A 20,924-nucleotide genomic window follows, 5' to 3' on the forward strand; every position below is an offset into this window, starting at 1 on the left:
GAACTGTCTTTTGCCTCTTTTTGTATCCCCAAGGCACAGTGCCTGGTACATAGTAAGTGCTTAACAAAGGTTTATTGATTGACTGGTACATAGAAGGCACTTAAATGTCAGTTGACTGACTACAATTCTAGAATCTATATATATTTCAAAATTTTAAGTCTATTTTTAAAAGATACCATCTCACCAAACATCTTCCTTGTATAATGGGGGACTAGGCCCAATGAGGGCCTAGTGTTTGGAGAATGCTTGGATTTACTCTTCTTGGTAGGTTTCACAGAGTATGCCTAGATATTCCAATTCCAATCCACGTGGAATTTTGGAAGCCACTTTCCAGCCATTAATGTCTCAGGGACTGGAATGGTGTGATGATGAAAAGTCTTTGGACAATTCCATCTCTGGAAATTCTTCTCTTTCATGGTGGGGAGGTAAGAACTTCTGTGTACTGATAGGATGGGATAAAGGCAACGGACCTTATTAACTATGAAAGGTCCGAAGAGCTACCTGAGGTCCTTAGGGGAACCTGATTCCGTAGCAGAATCCAATACTGGCTGAAATAGGAAAGCATCTGTAGGCCTCTAATTGTCATCGTGACTTGTGATTTCTCTGATGGAACTTCAGGATCTCCTAAACTTGCAAGTTTACTGCTTCATCTCAGGATGATCTTTATCCTAAGATCAAGAAAGAGTAAACAAAAGAGTGAACAAATATGCACTCACAGGTACATAGCGGACGGGTAGGACATGGAGTGGCCACCCTTTCCACCATCATGCAGCACCCACCAGTTCTTGACACACTCCAGACCAGAAAGAAGAAGAGACTAAGAGATCAACAGGTCATCCCTTTAGTATGAGAACTCAATTTTAACTAAGCACTTCGTGAGTCAATGAGAAGACTTCCTTATCACACCCTAGCAACTCATCAATCACTCATAGCTGGAAACCAGCTCCCAAAGTTCCACTTGTAAGATTGGATCCAGGCAGGGAATATCTCCATATGCTCTGTATAACCTACCAAGAAGGGCAAATGCATGTATATTCTACAGCCTGGGCCCTCATTGGCCAATTCCCCTTTGAACAAGAATGCATTCGCATTTGTGCAACATTAAAATGTTTTCACGTAAATTATCTCATTTGATCACCACAAAAGCCTTGTAATATAGGCAGAATAGGCATTATTGTTCCTATTTAACTGATGGGAAAAATGAGACAGTTAAATAATTTGCCCAGGGTCACAGTTGGTAATAACAATAATACTTATAATTGACATTTTATATAGTGTTTTAAAGTTTGCAAAGCACTTTAAATTCATAATCTAATTTGATTAGCAGCAAAGCCAGATCCCTGGTTTTCTACCTTCCAGTGGTAAACTCTGAAACTTATGGCAAACAAATTAGATAATACATTTTTCTCAGTGAATCTCTACTCAAATAGCATTTACTACCACTATCACAAATACCTTTCCTTAACAAATCAGACCTTTTTATTGTGCTGTCACCTAATTATAAATGCCTGTATTTATTCTACAGTAAAGTTACTAGCTGTGTGACTGTGGGCAAGTCACTTTAACGCTTTGCCTTAATCCACCAAAGGAGGAAATGACAAACCACTCCAGCATCTTTGCCAAGAAAACCCCAAGAGCAAGTATTGGCATGCTGTGGCTCATGGGATTATGAAGAGTAGGACACTATTGAACAACTCAACAACAACAACAAAAATTACCACTGCCTCCCACTAGCCTTTCATGTAAATAGCCTGGTGTAGTAGATAAAGATTTATATTCAAATGTTGCCTCTAACATATACCTAGTCAAGACGAATTTCTGTGTCCCAGGAAACTTTCTAGGATTGTAAATTGCAGACAAGTTGCTCTTTGTAGAGAAGATCTTTAAATTTGCTTTTATGATTTTGGGGGGTTTTTTCTATATCACTTTCATTTCCCAATATATCCCTTTTGTTGGGCAACCCAGAGAGCCATCCCTTGTAACAAACAAGTTTAAAGGGGGGTGGCAGTGGGGAAGGGAACAATTTTACAAAAATAGTGTTTCACATCCATCCACCCACTTCTGCAAAGAAGGCAGGGATCACCATTCTTTTATCTCTTCTTTGGGGCCAGGCTTCTTCATTACGATTACACATGGGTTCTGTTGATCTTTCCCTCTACATTGTTGTGTTCAGTGAGTATACTATTTCCAGTTCTGTTTATTTCATTTGGCATCAGCTCATGTCTTCCTATGCTTCTCTGTATTCTTGTTTTAAACTAAACCCATTAAAAGCACATATGCCATAGTTTCACCATGTCCTAATGGATGCATATTTTTGTTTCCAGTTCTTTGCTACTACAAAAATATTTCTACTTATGTGTGTGTGTGTGTGTGTGTGTGTGTGTGTAAAATCTTTGATCTTCTTGGGGTATGTGCCTAACAATGGAATTTCTAGGTCAAAGGGTATGCACATTTGTCACTTTCTTAGCATAATTCCAAATTCCTTCCTAAGGTGCTTGGACTAGTTCACAGATCCATCAAGAGCTCCCTTCCCAGTGAAATAATAGGTTCTGACTGAGGGGAAAAAAAAAAAAAGAATGCAAGCACTTTGTGAACAGTGACTTTTTCTCCTTTAGTTATTTTATTCCTGGTGCCTAGCAAAGTGGCTGGCCCATAGTAGAGACTTATTAATTAATTTACATGCTTATTGAACACACAATATATCACTGAAACAAAAGAATTAACTAAAGACTGACCAACAATGGGTAGTGGATTTAGCACCACAGGATATGGGTTCCAGTTTTGCCTGTTATTTTTGGGGGGAGCAGGGGAAGTCACTTTACCCCTATGGGCCTCAGTTTCCTCCTATATAGAATGTTCTAGTAAATCAGGGGTCAGCAAACTCTGCCCTAGGGCCAAATAGGGCCTGCCCCATTTGAGACAAGAATGGTTTTTACATGTTTAAATAAATGCAGGGGCAGCTAGGTGGTGCAGTGAATAGAGCTTTGGCCCAGGAGCCAGCAGGACCCAAGCTCAAATCCGGCCTCAGACACTTGGACACTTCCTAGCTGTGTGACTCCAGGCAAGTCACTTAATCCCAATTGCCTCACACACACACACACACACACACACACACACACACACACACACACACACACAAATGTAAACTGGCCCAGTATTAGATGACTTCTAAGATCCCCAAACTGAACGTGGAACCAAAGCAAATGAGTTTGAATCCTAGGGCATTGGGATTGATTCCCTGTGCGTCTTTGAGCAAGTCAGTTCATCTTTCTAAGACGTCAGTTTCCTCATCTGTAAAATGAAGGGGCTTTGACTAGATGGCCTATAAAAGTCTTAGTTCATAATCTATGATCCTATGAAAGCAAACTATCACTTTTAAATGTGAGAACTCATGACATTTAATTTGCTTTTTTTTTAAAAAAAGCTGTCAAATAGAAACTGTTTACAATTCAAAGAAAACTTGTTTTTCTGCTATTTGCCGTTTCTGACATCTTTTTCTTCTATAATTCAAAAACACAAAGGCAAGCAATTATTAAGTACTATGTGCAAGCAAAGACAAAAATGAAACCATCCCTGCTCTCAAGGAGCTTACGTTCTTTGATGGGGAGACGTGCAAACACCAAAAACAGTTATCATTTCTAGAGCGCTTTGCAAAGTTCTGCAAAGGTTTGCAAAGCACTTCACATGTTTATCTCAGTTGAGCTTTTCATCAACCCATCGAGGCAGGGGCTATTATTTTCTCCACTTTACAGATGAGGCTGACAGTGCTCAAAGAACTTGCTCAGAATTTGAACTTAAGGTTTCCTGACTCCAAATCCAGCACTTTACCCACTGTGCACCTGGCTGCCAAATACATAAACACACGCACCCCATAGAGGTGTCTCAAAAGTCCTAACAGTTTTAAACTGCATTAAGACTTCTGGAATATTATGTGTGTCTATCTGTGTATCAAATACATATACAAAATGAATATAAATATCATATATATGTATGCATGTATTTTAAATAGATCTATAAAATGAATATAAATGCCTTATATATGTACATGTATATATATGCCATATACATATAAAATAAACACAAATACCCTATATATGTTTACCAAATATATATAAATGAATAAAACACCTTATATATAAAATACCCTATATAAAACACATATAAATATATATGAGTACAAATACCTTGTTATGGATCCCATATTTTACAGTGTTATATATGTATATACATGCATAAAACACAAAATGAATACAAAGTAATACCACATATGCAGTGAACAAATACTCTATATTTACCAATTACATATACCAAATATGCAATGAATACAAAAATCCTGTCATAGATGCTATTTCATATAAACACAGTAGCATATATGCATATATGTACATGCATATAGAGAGCTATGTATAAAAATACAAAGTGAATACAAAGCAAAACCACATATACCAGAGCAAATATCCTATATATGCTATATATACACAGTCTGACATATACATATGTGTAATAAATATAAGTACCATCATATATGCTGTATTATATTTATATAAACATGATGCTATTCTGTGCATAAATGCATAGTTACATATAGCATGTATATGAAATATATAAAAATACTATATATACACACAATATATAGAGAGAACAAATATCCTGTGCATGTCACACATATTAAACATACATGCATGAATACAAACACCCTGTGTTATATATGCCATGTTTTATATACACAAAATGTTATATATATATATATATTTATGTATAAAAATACAAAATGCCTATAAATAGCATATATACAGAGTGAACAAATACACTATGTATGCCATACATAACATATAACAAATACCCTCTTGAATATGCCATTTTTCATTTTTGAAGACAATGTCATATTTGCATATATGTACATGAGTATAAAATATAAAACTAAGAAAAAGTAATGCCCTACATATACCACATGTATAAAGAAATACTCTATACACTACATATACAATGAATAAAATGCCACCATGTATGTCATTTCATAAACAAGATTTTACATATGCTTATGTGTATATGCCTATATACATATAGCTATATACAAAACACTAAATGAGCACCAAAGTAATAATACCACATATATGCCATATAGTGAACAAATACCCTATATATTCTAAACATATATGTATATGTGTCAACACATAGAAATGAATAAAATGTCCTGTCATGTATGCAATGTTTCATATATATAAACAAGATAGCCATATTTATATAGCCTTATTTGCACATGCATATATACATGATATGCATAAAAACAGAAAATGAATACAACGTAATACCACATATATACAAGCCATAGTGTTAACACATAACTTATATACCATATATAATAAATATAAACACCCCATTATATATGTCATGTTCCACACATATATAAACAAGATATATAGGTGTATAAACACACACACACATATACATATAGCTGGGTAAAAAATTAATAAATACCATATAATCCACTATACAGTGAACAAATAGCCTATACATACTGTGCATATATACACACATAATGAATACAAATACTCTGTCATATATGAATGATTCATATTTGTTGTTGGTCAGTCAGGTCTGACCCTTCATGATCCCATTTGGGAGTTTCTTGGCTGAGATACTGGAGTGGTTTGCCGTTTCTTCTCTGCCTCATTTTACAGACGAAGAAACTGAGGCAAACAGGGTGAAGGGACTTGCCCTGGGTCACACAGCTAGGAAGTGTCTGAGGCCACATCCGAACCTGGGTCTTCCAGACTCCAGGCCCTAAGCTCTATCCTAAACACAACGTTGCTTAGGCATACCTGTTAAGTACGTGCACATATACATATTACTTTGTATACAATCACAAAATGAATACAAAGTAACTTCGGCAGGCACCAGCAGCAGTAGTTAGGGGCGGGGGGCAAGGCCTCTAGCGGGCCGTGGACGTTCTTTGCTTTACGCCCCGGCATCCAGAGGCGGAGGGAGCGCCAGGGTCTGTACGCGCTCATAGGCCGCGCCAGGCTGGTGGCACGATCTCATCTGTAAAATGGGCCCAAGCGCAGGCTGTCCCGGAGAGGGTGACGCGGGTGAAGCGCTTCGCAGCCCTCTAAGCGCTACATGGACGCTAACTGCAGCCGCTGCGGGCTCTCTCCCGGCCCCGCCCTCGACCCTCCAGCTCCCCGGCTCGCCACGCTACAGGCCGTTAAAGGCGGAGACGAGGGGGGCGTGCCGTCCCCAGCCGTCTCTTCCTCCTCCCGCCTCCCTCCGGAAGCCCCGCCTTCTCGGTCCCGCCCCACTCTGCGTCCCGTCCCAGCCGGCCTGGAGGCTTCGGCCCCGCGGCCCCGTCACGTGCCCCAGCAGCCGCCAAGCGAGGGCGCTTTTGCGACGCGCTGACAGCCAAATGGTGCGACAGGAGGAGCGGCAGCCGCGGCCGTAGCGCCCCGCACCGAGAGACCTGAGGCGCCTCCTGCCTTCGCTCTGAGGAGGAGGAGGAGGAGGAGGAGGAGGAGGTGGTGGAGGTGGGGGAGCAGCAGCAGCAGCAATAGCAGCAGCAGCAATAGCAGCAGCAGCTGCTACAGGAGCGGCGGCGGCGGCGGGGCCGAGCCGAGCCCAGCTTCGGCAGCGGCCGCCACCCCGACTGAACCCCCCTCCCCCCAGCAGGCGCAGCCGCAGCCGCCGCCGGGCCCGTGGTGCCCGGCCGGGGCTGCCCCTCCGATGCAGCGGGCGGAATAAGCGCCTCGAGTCGGGGCCCCCCTCCATGAAGCCTTCCTCGCCTTAGCCCGCCGGCCGCCTCTCCTCGCCCTCCTCCCTCCGCGAGCGGCGGCGGCGGCGACGGCGGCGGCGACGGCGTCCGGGCCCCGAGCCGAGCGCCATGGCGTCCAACACGGAGCGGGGGGAGATCCTGCTCACCGAGCTGCAGGTAAGCGAGGCCGCGCCCGCCCGCCCCGGCCTCTGCTCGGCCCCGCTCCCCGCCCCCCGCCGGGCACAAAGGGCGCCCCCCGCCCTCGCAGCCCCGCGGGGGGCCGGAGGGGTGCCGCTCGTTTCTGGCGCCAGGCCCTCGGAGGACGTGCGATCCCAGCCCCACTGCCTGCTCTGGCGGGCGGGAGACGGCTCCGGAGCAGGAGGACAAGGAGGAAGAGGAGGATTGTTTTCCCTGAGCAACATCTTCCCATCCCCTCCGGCCCGGCCCGATCCGATCCGATCCGGAAGCTCGGGTGCTGGTGCTGGTGCTGCTCAGACTTTCGTTTTCCCTTGCGTTTGTCTGAGCCCTGGGGAGAAAGGGGGACACTCAGGGGCTGTTTACTAACCGGGAAGGGGGAACCCCCAGTCACTGCAAAGGGTGCGAGCAAAAGCTGGAGCCTGGCTCAGGAAGCCATTCCCAGATCCCACAATTTGTTCTCTCCATCGCTTGTTTGTCTGCTGTCTCCCACTGGAGACTGGGAGCTCCTCCAGGGCAGGAACAGTGTTTAGCCTTTCTTTGTGCACCCGTCTCTTAGCACCTAGTAGGCGCTCGATAAATGCTTATTGACTGAAAAAAGAAGTCAACAGGCCTTTATCCAACGTCTGCTTAAATCGGTCAATCAGCTAGCATGGATAAGCACCCTGGGTGTCAATCAACTGGCATTTATTAAAGCGCCTATTTTTTGTGTTTAAGTGTGCTGGGAAAGCATACCTGATTAAGCCCCGGTGTTCTTTCTCATTCCCAATTAACTAGTTGGTGGTGGAGGTGTGACTTTGGATTTTTAGACCTTATTAACAAGGGCTCCCCTTTTTCGTGTCCTGGTCCCCTTTGGCAGTCTGGTGAAGCCAATGGGATACCTTCTCAGGGTAATTAAATTCATTCATTTATTTGTTTTAAACATTCATATCTTATAATTTTGAGTTCCAAATTCTCTCACTCCCTACTGCTTCTCCCCTACCCGGTGAGAGGACAAGCAATATGATAGGATAATATTTTTAAATGCATAAAATAAAATACAGAAGATTATAAAGAAAACAAAACCTCTTGGCAGTCTGGTAAAACCAGTGGAACTCTTTCTCAGGATACTGTCTTTAAATTTATTTATTTTTAATGCTCATTTTAAAAAATTGAGTTCCAAATTCTCTCCCTTCAGCCCCTCCTGCCCCACCCATTGAGAAAGCAAGCAGTATGATAGGATCTTTTTAAATGCATAAAATAAAATACAGAAGATTATAAAGGAAAGTAAACCCTTTGGCAGTCTAGTGAAATCAATGGGACCACTTCTCAGGATAACTTCTTAAAAATCCATTCCTTATTTTTAGCATTCTTTTTTTTTTATTTTGAGTTCCAAATTCTCTCTCCTTTCACTCCCTCCCCCACCCCTTGAGAAAGCAAGCAGTATGATAGGATATTTTAAATTTCTTAAAATATAATACAGAGGATTATAAAAGAAACTAAACATTAGTGAAAGTAAAAATGCAATTTTTTTCTTCCTTCAAGTTCATGACCCCCTGATAACTCTCTTCAGTGGTATGTAAACCAAACTTCTGGGTTCACTTCTACATCGTTCCAGTGTTCTTAACTTGTTTGCATCTAGATTGAAAAGTATGTTGCGTTTTTGTTATAAGGTGACTCTTCATTTGAACCTCTCATTAGGTTACTCAGAGGATTGGGGGTGGGAATGTAGAGGAGAGAAAAGATGTGCAGCCTGTGTATAAGGTTAAATTTGTATACATAATCAATAACTGACTTAAGAAGCAAATAAGAAGTATTAACTATTTTGATGCTATTAGGATCTTACATTTTTAGAATTAAGAACTACAGAAGTGGGTATAAATTCTGACTAAGCTTAAACAAATGTGCTCTTTTCCACATTTCTCATATACCATGTACCAGGATGAAAACTTAAAAGATATTGATCTACTACTTGGATGCTTGCGTGCTCGCTCTCTCTCTCTCTCTCTCTCTCTCTCTCTCTCTCTCTCTCTCTCTCTCTCTCTCTTGCTCTCTCTCAACGACTGAAAGAGGAAATACAACAAAATACTTTAAGGCAATTTTGCTGTAGTTTAGACTTTGTAACTGATAATGTTTCTGCATGGTAAATATTGAGTTTTTAAAAGCTACCTCTTGTATATCTTGAGTGCATTCTGGCTACACTGAACTGATAGACATTCTTGCATATAAAATTCCATATAAAATAAAAAGAAATGGCAAATGCAGGAAATTTCAAAGATAGAAATGGGTTGAAGAATAAGCAGTGAAGAAGATATGGAATAAATGAGCTAATTTAGCATTAATGTTTAAAGTTTTGAAACCTTAAGAAAAGTTAATACTTTTCGGTGCTGAGTGAAAAAGGTATGAAAATATCATAGGAAAATATCTTTTATAAATAAGAGGACTAAAGTGTTTTTATTTTATTATTAGGAAAATGTCATGAATTTACGTTCATACACTACTGCTAATTAGAAAGTCTTTATAAATATAAAAAACTTGAAAAATGAAGCCAAAGGGAAAATCCAGTACTTTGTCTTGAAGTTTTATATACACAATATGTATGTGTGTATGTATATACATATGTATAAAATATGCATTGCACTTAATGTAATGCTCTTCTTTCTAATTAAACATTGTCTCCAAAAGAGACAAGATTGATGAATGGCATCGTTATTTTCTTGGTTGTGTCCGTGTGTATCAGGTATGCTTTTTATTGAATATTTTGCTTTAATACAGAATTGCAGTTTACTAGTCTTTATCAGAGTTAGAATGTGGGAACACTGATTTGGTGTTGTGTCTAAATTTGGTAGCAGTAAGATGTCTTAATTTTTACCAAAATTTTACCATGTCAGTAAGATGTTATAAATTTTACCACTTAATTTTACCATCCTCTTTTCATGTTTTTTTAAATTATTATTTGTTTACAAATTGTATTATAACTAGAAGTTTACTGGATTTTGTTCTACATCAAATTATTTTAATTTGTTCGATTAATTTTAATTGGAATTGGAAAAATTTTGATTTTTAAGGGACCCAGATACAAAATACTGAAGGAGACTGATGGGTTAGGTACCAGAGCAGTAATGTGAAGTTATACTGAAAAGGACATAGGATCGGACTGGACCAGTGGTTTCATTGGTGTAGGGAACTCCCAGATCAAGAAACTCCCTTTAGCAAGGCAAGTTAGCATCTTTTCTGCGTCTTAGAGTCATAGAGAGCTGCTTGGAGCACTCAGGGGTTCATTGGCTTGCCCAGTCACACAGCCCTGGTGTGTGTGTGGGGGGGGAAGGCAGGGTGTCAGAGACAGGACTTAACCTGGCACTTCCTGGCTCCAAGGTTAGCCCTACTGTCCACTGTGCCGTGATTCTTCTCATCATAACAATAGCTAATGTTTATAATCACACTTTAAAGTTTGAGAAATGTTTTATGTACATTCTTGGATTTGATATTCAAAGCAACCCTGATTTAGGATACTATATTATTAGTATTAGTATTAATTATTACATTATTAGTATTAGTCCCATTTTACTGCTATGGAAACTGAGGCACATAGTGGTTGCAACTCATACATCTAGCTAGTAAATGTTAAAAGTCAGGATTAAACTCAGGTCCATCATTTTTTTCTAATACAAGATGCTGCTGTTGTTATTATTTCTTTGCCATTTGGGAGGTAAATGTTTAATGCATAAGTTGCATGGCAAAGTTAAAAGCACTTTTTAAAAGACAAGATTTTTGTTACGTTAGGAAATGTGATTTACTCTTTGACATATCCCATCTCAAGTATACTTGGGTTCATCTGTATCACGTATGAAATAGCAAGTGTTGCTGTTACCTCATTTCAAAGTTAACATGTTTTATATTTAGAAACATTGAAGGTTTTTGTGGTTAGTAGCCTTCAAGATCAAACTATAAGTTTTTAGCTGTAGGAACCTAGTCATTCTTTAGTCTCTGAGTATGAATTGATTTTGTTAGAAAATGTAAGAATATGTTGGCATTGGTTATGGAAAGAAAGACTTGAGAAAATCTGTGATGGTAGTATTTCCTGTGTTACCAGTTGCAATCATAGACAGAATAAACCAATATATCTAACTTTGCTTGAAATACTGGAAACCTACTTAGCTGACCAGGAAGTAGGAATAAAGAAACAAATTCATTAGTTAATGATTCAGACTTTGAGGCAGAACCTTTGCTTCAGTAAAAAGGGTCATAATCAATTTTAGTCTATAAGATTAATTTCTTATTCATTGTACATTGCTCTTGTTTATGTAAAGTATGGTCATGACACTTGTTTGTAAGATCAGTGACATTAAGGATCATTTCTAGGTACACTGAATTGGTAAAAGTTGATGAATCATTAAATCAAAGTGTGTGCTGTTTGTAATTTTGTAGGCAAAGAGACTAAATATTGAACAGCTTGCTAACAAGGTTGTAGGTTTTGGTCACTGTAACTTTGTTTTCTATTCACATGCCTAATAAAGCCTTTGCCTTGTTATTGTTCAGTCATTCACTTGTGTTTAATTCTATGTGATCCCTTGGACTTTGTCCATGGGGTTTTCTTGGCAAAGAGACTGGAGTGGTTTGTCATTTCCTTCTTTATTGTGTCCCCATTTTATAGATGAAGAGCTGAAGCAAATGGGGGTTAAGTGGCTTGCCCAGCCAAGGGTCATGCAGTAAACGTACAGTCTGAGGTTGGATTTGAACTCAGATCTTGCTGAATCCAGGCCTGGTGCTCTATCCATCACACCTCCCAGTTGCCTCAAACTTTTGCCATAGAAGTCCTAATTTCAGTTTCCAGTCTAGTTTGCTTTGGGCAAGACTTCATGCAAAATCAAAGACTGATGCTGATTTCTTTCTTTCTTGAACTACAGAGATGATTCTTTAAGCTTCCCAAAATATGTGGACTGATAAATGATTTTTCACTATAGCCTCCATATTTTATAGAATATGTAAAATATCTTTCCCAAAAAGTTTAACCCTGAATTAAATAGTAATATACATATTAAAATGTATGTAATTCCTTGACAGAAATAAGTTTACAACAGATTATTGTCATAAGAAATGTTTCTAATTCTAGATTGTTAGCTGTGTTAACGGTGATTTGTTGCTCTGGTTATAGTGAACTTTTCTTAATGAAATAATCTAATACATCTAATACAATCTAATTTTTCTTCAGTCCTTGTCCATATTGGAGTTATTCCCACAAATGAAGGATGAAGAGTACCAATTCTGAAACCACTGGCTAAATCACTAAGAACTACAATGTTTCTTTAAAGCAGATTTGTAGACTAGTCTCCATTTAAAATAGAAAAACACTTATCAATACTCTTAGAGAGCTCTTGGGCTTACTCAGTATTGAAGAGCTACAATATTCTTTACTGTGTCTTTTCAGAAGATAGACTTCTTAGATCCTTCACATTGCATGTTTGCGTGATTTCTAGGGTTACTATTTTACTTTATTTTAAGCTTGTTTTAGGATTGTAATTCAAATATGACAAATACGTTACATTATTTCCCTCAATCTACACTATGCTTACTAGTTTCTTCCCCCCTTTACACTCCCAAATCCCCAAAGTTATCTTCTTTTTTTCACACTTTTCCAGAGTTTGCAATCATTACAAAATAACTCATTTAGTGTTTTGATCATTTGATTGGAAGTTGTTGGGGTGGCAAATAGAAGTGTCGAAAGGGTTTTTGGAATGTGATAGTAGGATAGGAGTTAGTTTTGGCAGTTTAGAATTATGTGAAGTCTCTTTGCCTCTCCCCTCTCCTCTTTCCTTCCCCACCCCACTCTCTTTCCCAAGGTGGAACTATCCATGGGTGAGGATGCTGGATCTTCAGGTAGTATTGGGTGAGTGGTCTCCTTTAGAACAGTAGTGTCAAACTCAGCGTAAAAGGGGATCCCTCTGGCCACTGTATATTGACTTTAAAAAACACACATTTACATTATATATGTTGTATTATGTTATCATTTATTTTATTAAACATTTGCCAATTATTGGTTGCACTTAGGAGTTTTACTGTGAGCTTACACAGTGGTAGTGAGTGGGTAAGGTGATATCTCTGTTCCATAACATTTGACTTTTCTGTACAGGATTTGTTGGGGGGTTTTTTTCCCTTTGGTAGTGGAACAATGGCTTGAGATGGTCAGAAATAAAATGAGAGTATAGTATATAAAATTACAAACCAAGCAGGCTGTTGCCTGGCAGTCAGAGCTTTTCATGACCTGCCTTCTCCTTCCCTGTCCATCCTTTCTCATTTCACTGCTCTCTGTAATTTACACCACAGCCAGACTGGACAACTGTGCGCTCTCGCATCTCCGCGCCCTTGATTGGTGTTGTGCAGTTGTGTCTGACTCTTTGTGACCCTATGGACCGTAACATACCAGGTTCTTCTTTCCTTGATTATCCTGTTCTTTATGTCTTAAAGTTTCTCCTTTCCCATCTATCTTTATTAGGCATTGTGAATGCAAAGATAAAAACAAAACTTTCTGTTGTCTAGGATCTTATTAATACCTGTTTCTCCAGGACGCTTGTCCTGTTTCTGCCTGGGTGGGAAAATCTTTTCCTTCTCCCCCTTACATTACCTGATATTTGTTTTGTTACATTGTGCTTCTCATAATGTAAATGCTTTTGATGGCAGAAGCTCATCTTTTATACGTTCTCTGGTACCTAAAAGTCCTCTGTGTACAGTAGGCATTTAATACATGTTTATGGATTGACAGTAATGCCAATAGTAAGTCTTTGGTACCCTTTTAACTGTGAGTACTTGATAATGTTATTCTGAAGTATGGTTGATTATTAAGATGGCTTATAAAATATATTTTATCAAACAAAAGCACATCAGTAAACACCATATTTTGAGTGCTTGTTATGTATGCTTTAACTCAGGGATTCTTAACTGTTTTTTGTAATGGGGATACCTTTGGTAGTCTAGTGAAGTTTACAGACCCATTTTCAGAATAATGCCTTTAAATGAATAAAATATATGAATATAAAGGAAATTGAAAGTTCATGAAAATAAAAATGTAAATTTCCCCCTCATTCAAGCCCATAGACCCCCCTGAAGTCTGTCGCTGGCCCTAGGGTCTCTAACCTAACTTTCCAAAAACTTGAATAGAAAAAGGAATAACTTTTTTTCCCCTATAACACTAAAAATGTTTCAGTCACAGTACTCCTGTTTCTGCCTTTCAGTCATGATAGCACAAGTCCAGGGAGTAGGGCAGGTAGGAGCTCCTTAGTGTCTACGTCAAGCGTTGGCATAGGATTCCTTGAAGCCTGCCTTGACTTTTTTTCTAATTTTCTTGGGATGATTTTTATACAGTGAATTGTAGAAATTACTTAGGCACAAAGATCATTGTAAAGATCAATGTCACATACAGTACGTTATTGTGGTAAGCATAAATGGCATTTGTTTATAGAGAATTAATGTTGCATCACTTCCTAGTAAAATGTACTGTCTCAAACAGTTGTCATATGTCTGGTCTTTTGCAAAAACATCTTTAATTCCACTACTGTATAACAGAACTATATGACACTTAATATAATTAACTTTAATTACACAATCGAATCCAAACCTGGCAGCAAAGTTAGAAGGCAGTAAATGCTACTCAAGTCTGTTCTTTAAAAAAAAAATAAACTTAAAAACTTTTTCAAATGAGAAAAGGTTATGCTGTTAAGAAAACCATGTTAATACTTTGAAAGCAGAACTATGTATCTTCATCTCACTAAAGTTGTAAGCTAATGAAACATCATTTGAAGTTAACTCAATTATATTGTTTTATAGTCTTCATAAAAATGAATGTGTACAAGATTATATATTAAGCATTTCATAGCTTAATATTTTTTAAAGAGAGTAATAAACAAGGACTTCTGAGAGCCTATTTGTTGAATATACCTTTGAAATTAAATGTTGCCTTTTTTCCATTGTAACAGTAGAGTTATTGGATGGGAAGTACTTAATAAATTTCATGTTTGTATTTTTAATGAAATGGCTTTCAATTAGCTGTCTAAAAAGCTCAAGATTTCTTCAAAATCTTGTTTATTTCTAAAACAATTTAATGGGCTGGAAAGTATTTTTTTTTAACTTTGGCCACATGCTTTTGGGAGATACAGGACTTAACTCAAATAGCACATTCTTCAGGAGGCTTTTCATGGTCCCTCTGGCTGCTAGCTCTTTTCCCTCTAAGGTTCACTTCCTTCAAATTTCTTGAGGGCAAGAACTATTTTTTGTTTTTCTTTGTATTCCCAGCACAGTGTCTGGTACAGAGTAGGTCCTTGTCAATGTATTTTTTCCTTAATTATATATCAATAAAATTTTTAGCATTCATTTTTTACAAGATTTTGAGTTCTAAATTTTTTTCTCTCTCCTCTTCTGAAAATGGTAGGCATTTTGATATAGTATTATACATGTGCTATCATGTAAACTTATTTCCATATTTGTTACAGTTATGGAAGAAGAAACAGATCAAATGAACAAAAAACCATGAGAATAAAGTGAGTCAAGAAAATATGCTTCTATCAGCATTCAGAGTCCATTAGTTCTTTATCTGGATGTGGATAGCATTTTCCTTTATGAGTCCTTTGTGTTTGTTGTAGATGATTGTGTCGCTGTAAAGAGCTGAGTCATTCATAGTTGATCATCACATAGTGAGCTGATACTGTGTATTATGTTTTCCTGGTTCTGTACTTTTCACTTTGTATCAGTTCATACAAATCTTTCCAGGTAAATCTGCCTGTTCAGTTCTTATTGCCCAATAGTATTCTGTTATATTCATATGCCACAGCTTGTTCAGTCATTCCCAAATTTCTAGTATTTTGCCACCACGAATGGGGCTGCTATAAATTGTGCGTGTAGGTCCTTTTTCCTTTTTTATGATCTCTTTGAGATAAAGACCTAGCAGTGGGTATGCACTGTTTGGTTGCCCTTTGGCCATAGTTGCAAATTGCTCTCCAGAATGGTTGGATCAGTTCACAACTCCACCAACAGTGCATTAGTGTCTCAATTTTTCCACATCCTTTCCAACATTTGTAATTTTCCTTTTTTGTCATATTAACCAATTTGATTGGTGTGAGGTGGTATTTCAGAGTTGTTTTAATTTGCATTTCTCTATTCAAATGATTTTGCGATTTGAAAACAAAATAAATCACATTCTTAAAATGTCACTTATTGGCCAGTTACCTATAGAAAGAGAAAGCTTCCTTCAGAGGTCACTTTTGCAGTGATCTAATCACTGATGATCAGATTTCTCCATTACTATTTTTCTGGACCTATTGCAATATATGATACTACTGACTTAACCTTTAATTAGGATTATTGATTCAGAGCTAGAAAGGACCTTAAGGGCCCTCTAATTACAGCAAAGGAAACTGGCCCCGGGGAGATTTAAGATTTGCTCAAGCTCACAAACGTGACAAATGGAAAAACAGAGATTTGAACCCAATTCCTTTAACTCTAGCCTTCTTTCTTTTTGCCTTTGACTTCTGTGGCACTGTACTGTGCTGAATCTCCTTAGTCTCCATTTGTTCTTTTTTAATATATTGCCTAAGAATAGACATCACTCAGATTTTTTTCCCCATAAATCTTTGTCTATGTGTTCACATTATCACCTTGATCTCATCTACTTTCACAGCTTCTACTATTATTTCTTTGCACATTACTCTCAAAATCCTTATTGGAAGCCCTAAATTTTATCCTGAGGTCCACTCCTGTATTTTCAACTACCCAATAGATTTCTATACTTGAATGTCTTGCTATTATCTCTAACTTAAACTATTTCTAAAACCAAGCTTATTATGATTCCTTCCCAAAGGAAAAAAGATCCTCTTTTTCCCGCTGAGTGACCTGTTTCAAGTAATATCACATTCTCTTAGATATTCAGCCTCAAAATATCAGTGATCTTTGACTCTTCTCCTCACAACCCCACCTCCAAACACAAATACAGTCAGTTGCCAGATCTTGTTAATTCTACTACTACTTCTACTTCTCTGTCCTCTCCCTTTATATTTAATATTACCCTAGTTTAGATCCTCATTATCTCTTTCTTTATTTGTTTTGTTAAAATGTTTTTATGTCTTTGTATCAATTTTTATGTACACCAGTCTAAACCCTCTTGTGATAAAGAAAAAGAATTATACAAATACATCTGATACAAAAACTTGGGCTGTGTATTTATATTAATCATATGTGATATTCTATCCTGGTAACCCTCTACCTCTCTCCTGTGAAAAAGTCCCGTTTCATTATCTTTTATCCAGAATGTTTATTCATTGATTTTTCCATTAGAGTTCAACTTCATTAATTATCTTTTAATTTACATTGTTTTAAGAATTATTTATGCTCTCTTGGCTTCTTATTTCACTCTGTCTACAGCTCATACAAACCTTCCTATGTTTTTTTGTATTCTTCATTTTTATTTCCCAATCAGTTATTTCATTTCTTATTTCTAACTCAACAACAATATTCTGTTGCATTTATGTATCATAGTTTTTTCAGCCATTCTTCATCAATGGGTGTTGCTCCCACAAAGAATGCTACTATGAAAATTTGTGTATTGGACCTTTATTTCTATATGTTAACTCCATTAAGTATATGCCTAGTAGCTGGATTGCAAGGTCAGTGGGTAGTTTTTTTTTTAATTCATAATTCCAAATTGAAATTCAATAATTAGACTACCTTGCATTTCCACATACCAGTATGCCTGTCTTCCCACAGCCCCTTTCATACTGATTGTTCTTATTTATTTTTCATCTTTGCCATTTTGCACAGAATGAGGTGAAAGCTGAATGAGGTTAGAGCTGTTTTCATTTGCATTTCTGGAGTATAATTTGGAGCAGATAGTCACTCATAGTTAATCTTATTTTAAAAGTCACTCTTATCCTTTGACCACTTAGCCATGAGAATGGCTTCTTGTTATATACTTGGTGTCAACTCTCTGTATGGTTTTATGATATTATACTGTAAATATTTCCTTCCATTTTACTATTTCTTCTCTAATTTCATCTTCATTGATTTTATTCGTGCAAAAGCTTTTTAATTTTATGTGTTTAAAATGTCTGTTTTATCTTTTATGATTTCCTCTTTTCCTTTGTAAGAATTCTTTCTTAGCCATAATTGTGAAAGGTTCCTGATCTTGTTATCTTCTGATTTTTTAATGATGATATTTGGCTCATCCATTTTTATTCTCTTTTGGTATTTGGTGTAAGAAATTGGTTTAACCTTAATTTCTGCCAAAAACATTTTCCCTAGCAGTTCTCGTCAGAAAAGGGTGTCTTTTCTCACTAATTTATGGTCTTGGGTTTATCCGGCAGTGGACCGTTGCTTCTTGTATCTCTAATTTGTTCCACTGGTCTACTTTAAAAAATTTTTTTAATCACTATCATATAGTTTTGATGCCTACTGCTTTATAATCTAGTTTGAGGTCTGTTAATGTTTTCCATCCTTAATTCATACTTTTATCTCATTATTTTCTTTGACATTGTAGATATTTTGTTCTTACAAATTTTGTTTCCTTGTTATTCTTTTAGTTCTAATTCCATAGATTAATTTAGATAGCAATATCATATTTATTATGATAGTACAGCCTATGAACAGGAGTGTGCACATAGGAATATATGTGTGTATATATTTAAGTATGTCTTTATTTCTATCAGGAGTGTTTTGTAATCGTATTTATATAAACCATGTCTGTGTCTTGCTTGGTTAACACATAGTTTGTAATATTTTGAATGGATTTTAATAGTTGTTTCCTCATTTATCTTTGTACTGTATGGAAATGCTGATAATTTTTTGTCAGTTTGTTTTGAATCATGCAACCTTGCTATTATCTTAACGAGTTTTTCCACTGATTCTCTGGGATTTTCTTTGTTCATCATTATGTTCTGAATGTACATCCCATGAAGATAGTGAGTGTTTTGTCTTTACTAATGTTTATGCTTTTGATTTTGTTCTCATCTTTAGGCTACAGCTAACATTTCTAGAACTATGCTAAATAATAGAGAGAAGTGGTGCATTCTTGATTTACTCTTGTTTATACTAGAGTACAAAACTTCTAATCTTTCTCCATTGCAAGCAATGCTAGCTATTAGTTTTAAATATACTTCTTATTATATCTTAAAAGAGCCTTTCCGTTGTCTATGGTATCTTTAATTCTTGCCTTAATTTTTACAATGGATTCCTAACTGGTTTTCCATTTCTGCTCTATCTTATGCAGCTGCTAGCAAAATCATGCCATGTGTAATCTAAAATAGTGGTGTCAAACTCAAATTGAAGGGGCCACTAAACCATACATTAGGATCCCTGTAGGGTTCCGTATTGACTTGGAAAACCGTGTAATAGCATGATCTCTGGACTGCTGTATTTTTATTCTGTTAAGTATTTACAAGTCACATTTTAATCTGTTTGGGCCTCAAGTGGCCATGTGTTTGTCACCTCATGGTCTAGACTATGTTATCCCTGTTCAAAACTTCAGTTGTTCTACCATTGCTTGATTAGTGAGGTCTTCAGTTGGTCATTCTATGCTCTTCGCAGTCTGGCTTCAAACTGTCTTTCCAGCTTTTACCTCTGTTTATTTCTCTTTATTATTATTGTTATTATTATTATTATTTTGGTCTCTACCTATCATTCCATAGACTTATATGGGTAAACTTCTACTACGGATCTGCTTAGGTACTGAAAATTCAAGTGACTTGCCAATTGCCACACATCTCCTATGTATCAGAGTCAGGACTTGAACCCAGGATTTCCTGATTTCAAAACTATCCCTCTGTCAACAAATGTTCTGCTGTTTCATTTATTTTAACTAAGGTACAAATTAGGACACATGAATTAACCCATAAAACAATGTTGTTGGGACTATGACCTGCTTCCCCCACCCCCAGCCTTTCTAGTCATTTTATGCCTTACACCTCTTCCACTCTCTTCAAGCTCCTCTGACATTGGCCTCCTTCCTTGTTCCTTGACCATAGCACACCATCTCTCAACTACAGGCATTTTCACTGCCCATCACTCAGACATGAAATGCTGTCCTTCCTCATTTTTGCTTCTTAGCTTCCTTGCATTTTTATTTACTTCATGAAATATTGCCAGTCCCAACTAATGTTTCATCTTCTACAGGAACCCTTTCACATTCCCTCTTTATTCTACTGCTTTCCCTCTGTTGATTATTTTCAATTTGTCCTTTATTTAATTTGTTCATCTATAGTTTTTTGCGTGTTCTCTTCCCTATTAGCTTGTGAACTCCTTGAGAATAGGAAATGTCTTTTACAAACTTTCTTTGTATCCTTAGCACTTAGCACAGTGCCTGCCTGGCACATAGAATATGTATACAAAGTAGAAGGAAAGTAATATGAGTGAGTAATATTCTGTTAGCTAGGAGTGTTGGGAGTCAAGGAAAAGCTTCCTGCAGAAAATGGGACTTGAGCTGAGAGTCTTAAAAGAAGCCATGAAAACCAAAAATGTATAGTGGTGCCATATATGAAATCTTGATATGACATTTTAGATTCTTCCCTCCCACCTCTCAACCAATTGGTTACCAAGTCCTTTTGGTTCTACCTTTGTAATATCTCACATACAACTTCTCTGTTCTCACTGTTACCTCCCTCATATGGAAGGTCACACCCATCCTCTTGACTTTGTTTTTAAAATTTTTTATTTTATTAATATATTTTTAGTTTTCAACATTCACTTCCATAAGCTTGTGAGTTTTAAAATCCCCCCCCCAAGAGGGCGTGCAATCTGAGATAGGCTCTACATATATGTTCCTATTAAATATTTTCACATTAGTCATGTTGTAAAGAAGAATTAGAACCAATAGGAGGAACCACAAGAAAGAATAAACAAAACAAAAGAAAAAAAAAGAGCAAATAGTATGCTTCGATATGCATTCAGACTCCATAGTTCTTTCTCTGGGTGTAGATAGCATTTTCCATCATGAGACTTCTGGAGATGTCTTAGATCCTTGCATCACTCC

General features: G+C 37.6%; 1 protein-coding gene across 1 annotated transcript in view; it reads left to right on the forward strand.

The window, feature by feature from the left end:
• The first annotated feature begins 6,772 nt into the window (after positions 1–6,772).
• PKN2 (protein kinase N2) overlaps positions 6,773–20,924 on the forward strand; it is a 176,055-nt gene continuing 161,903 nt past the window's right edge. Inside the window, exon 1 of the mRNA XM_020988764.2 lies at positions 6,773–6,922. The gene's annotated coding sequence lies outside the window, so the exon portion shown is untranslated. The remainder of the gene's footprint in view (positions 6,923–20,924) is intronic.

The sequence above is a fragment of the Phascolarctos cinereus genome, unplaced genomic scaffold (assembly GCF_003287225.1).
Source record: "Phascolarctos cinereus isolate Bilbo 61053 unplaced genomic scaffold, phaCin_HiC Scaffold_5;HRSCAF=322, whole genome shotgun sequence".
NCBI classification, from domain to species: domain Eukaryota; kingdom Metazoa; phylum Chordata; class Mammalia; order Diprotodontia; family Phascolarctidae; genus Phascolarctos; species Phascolarctos cinereus.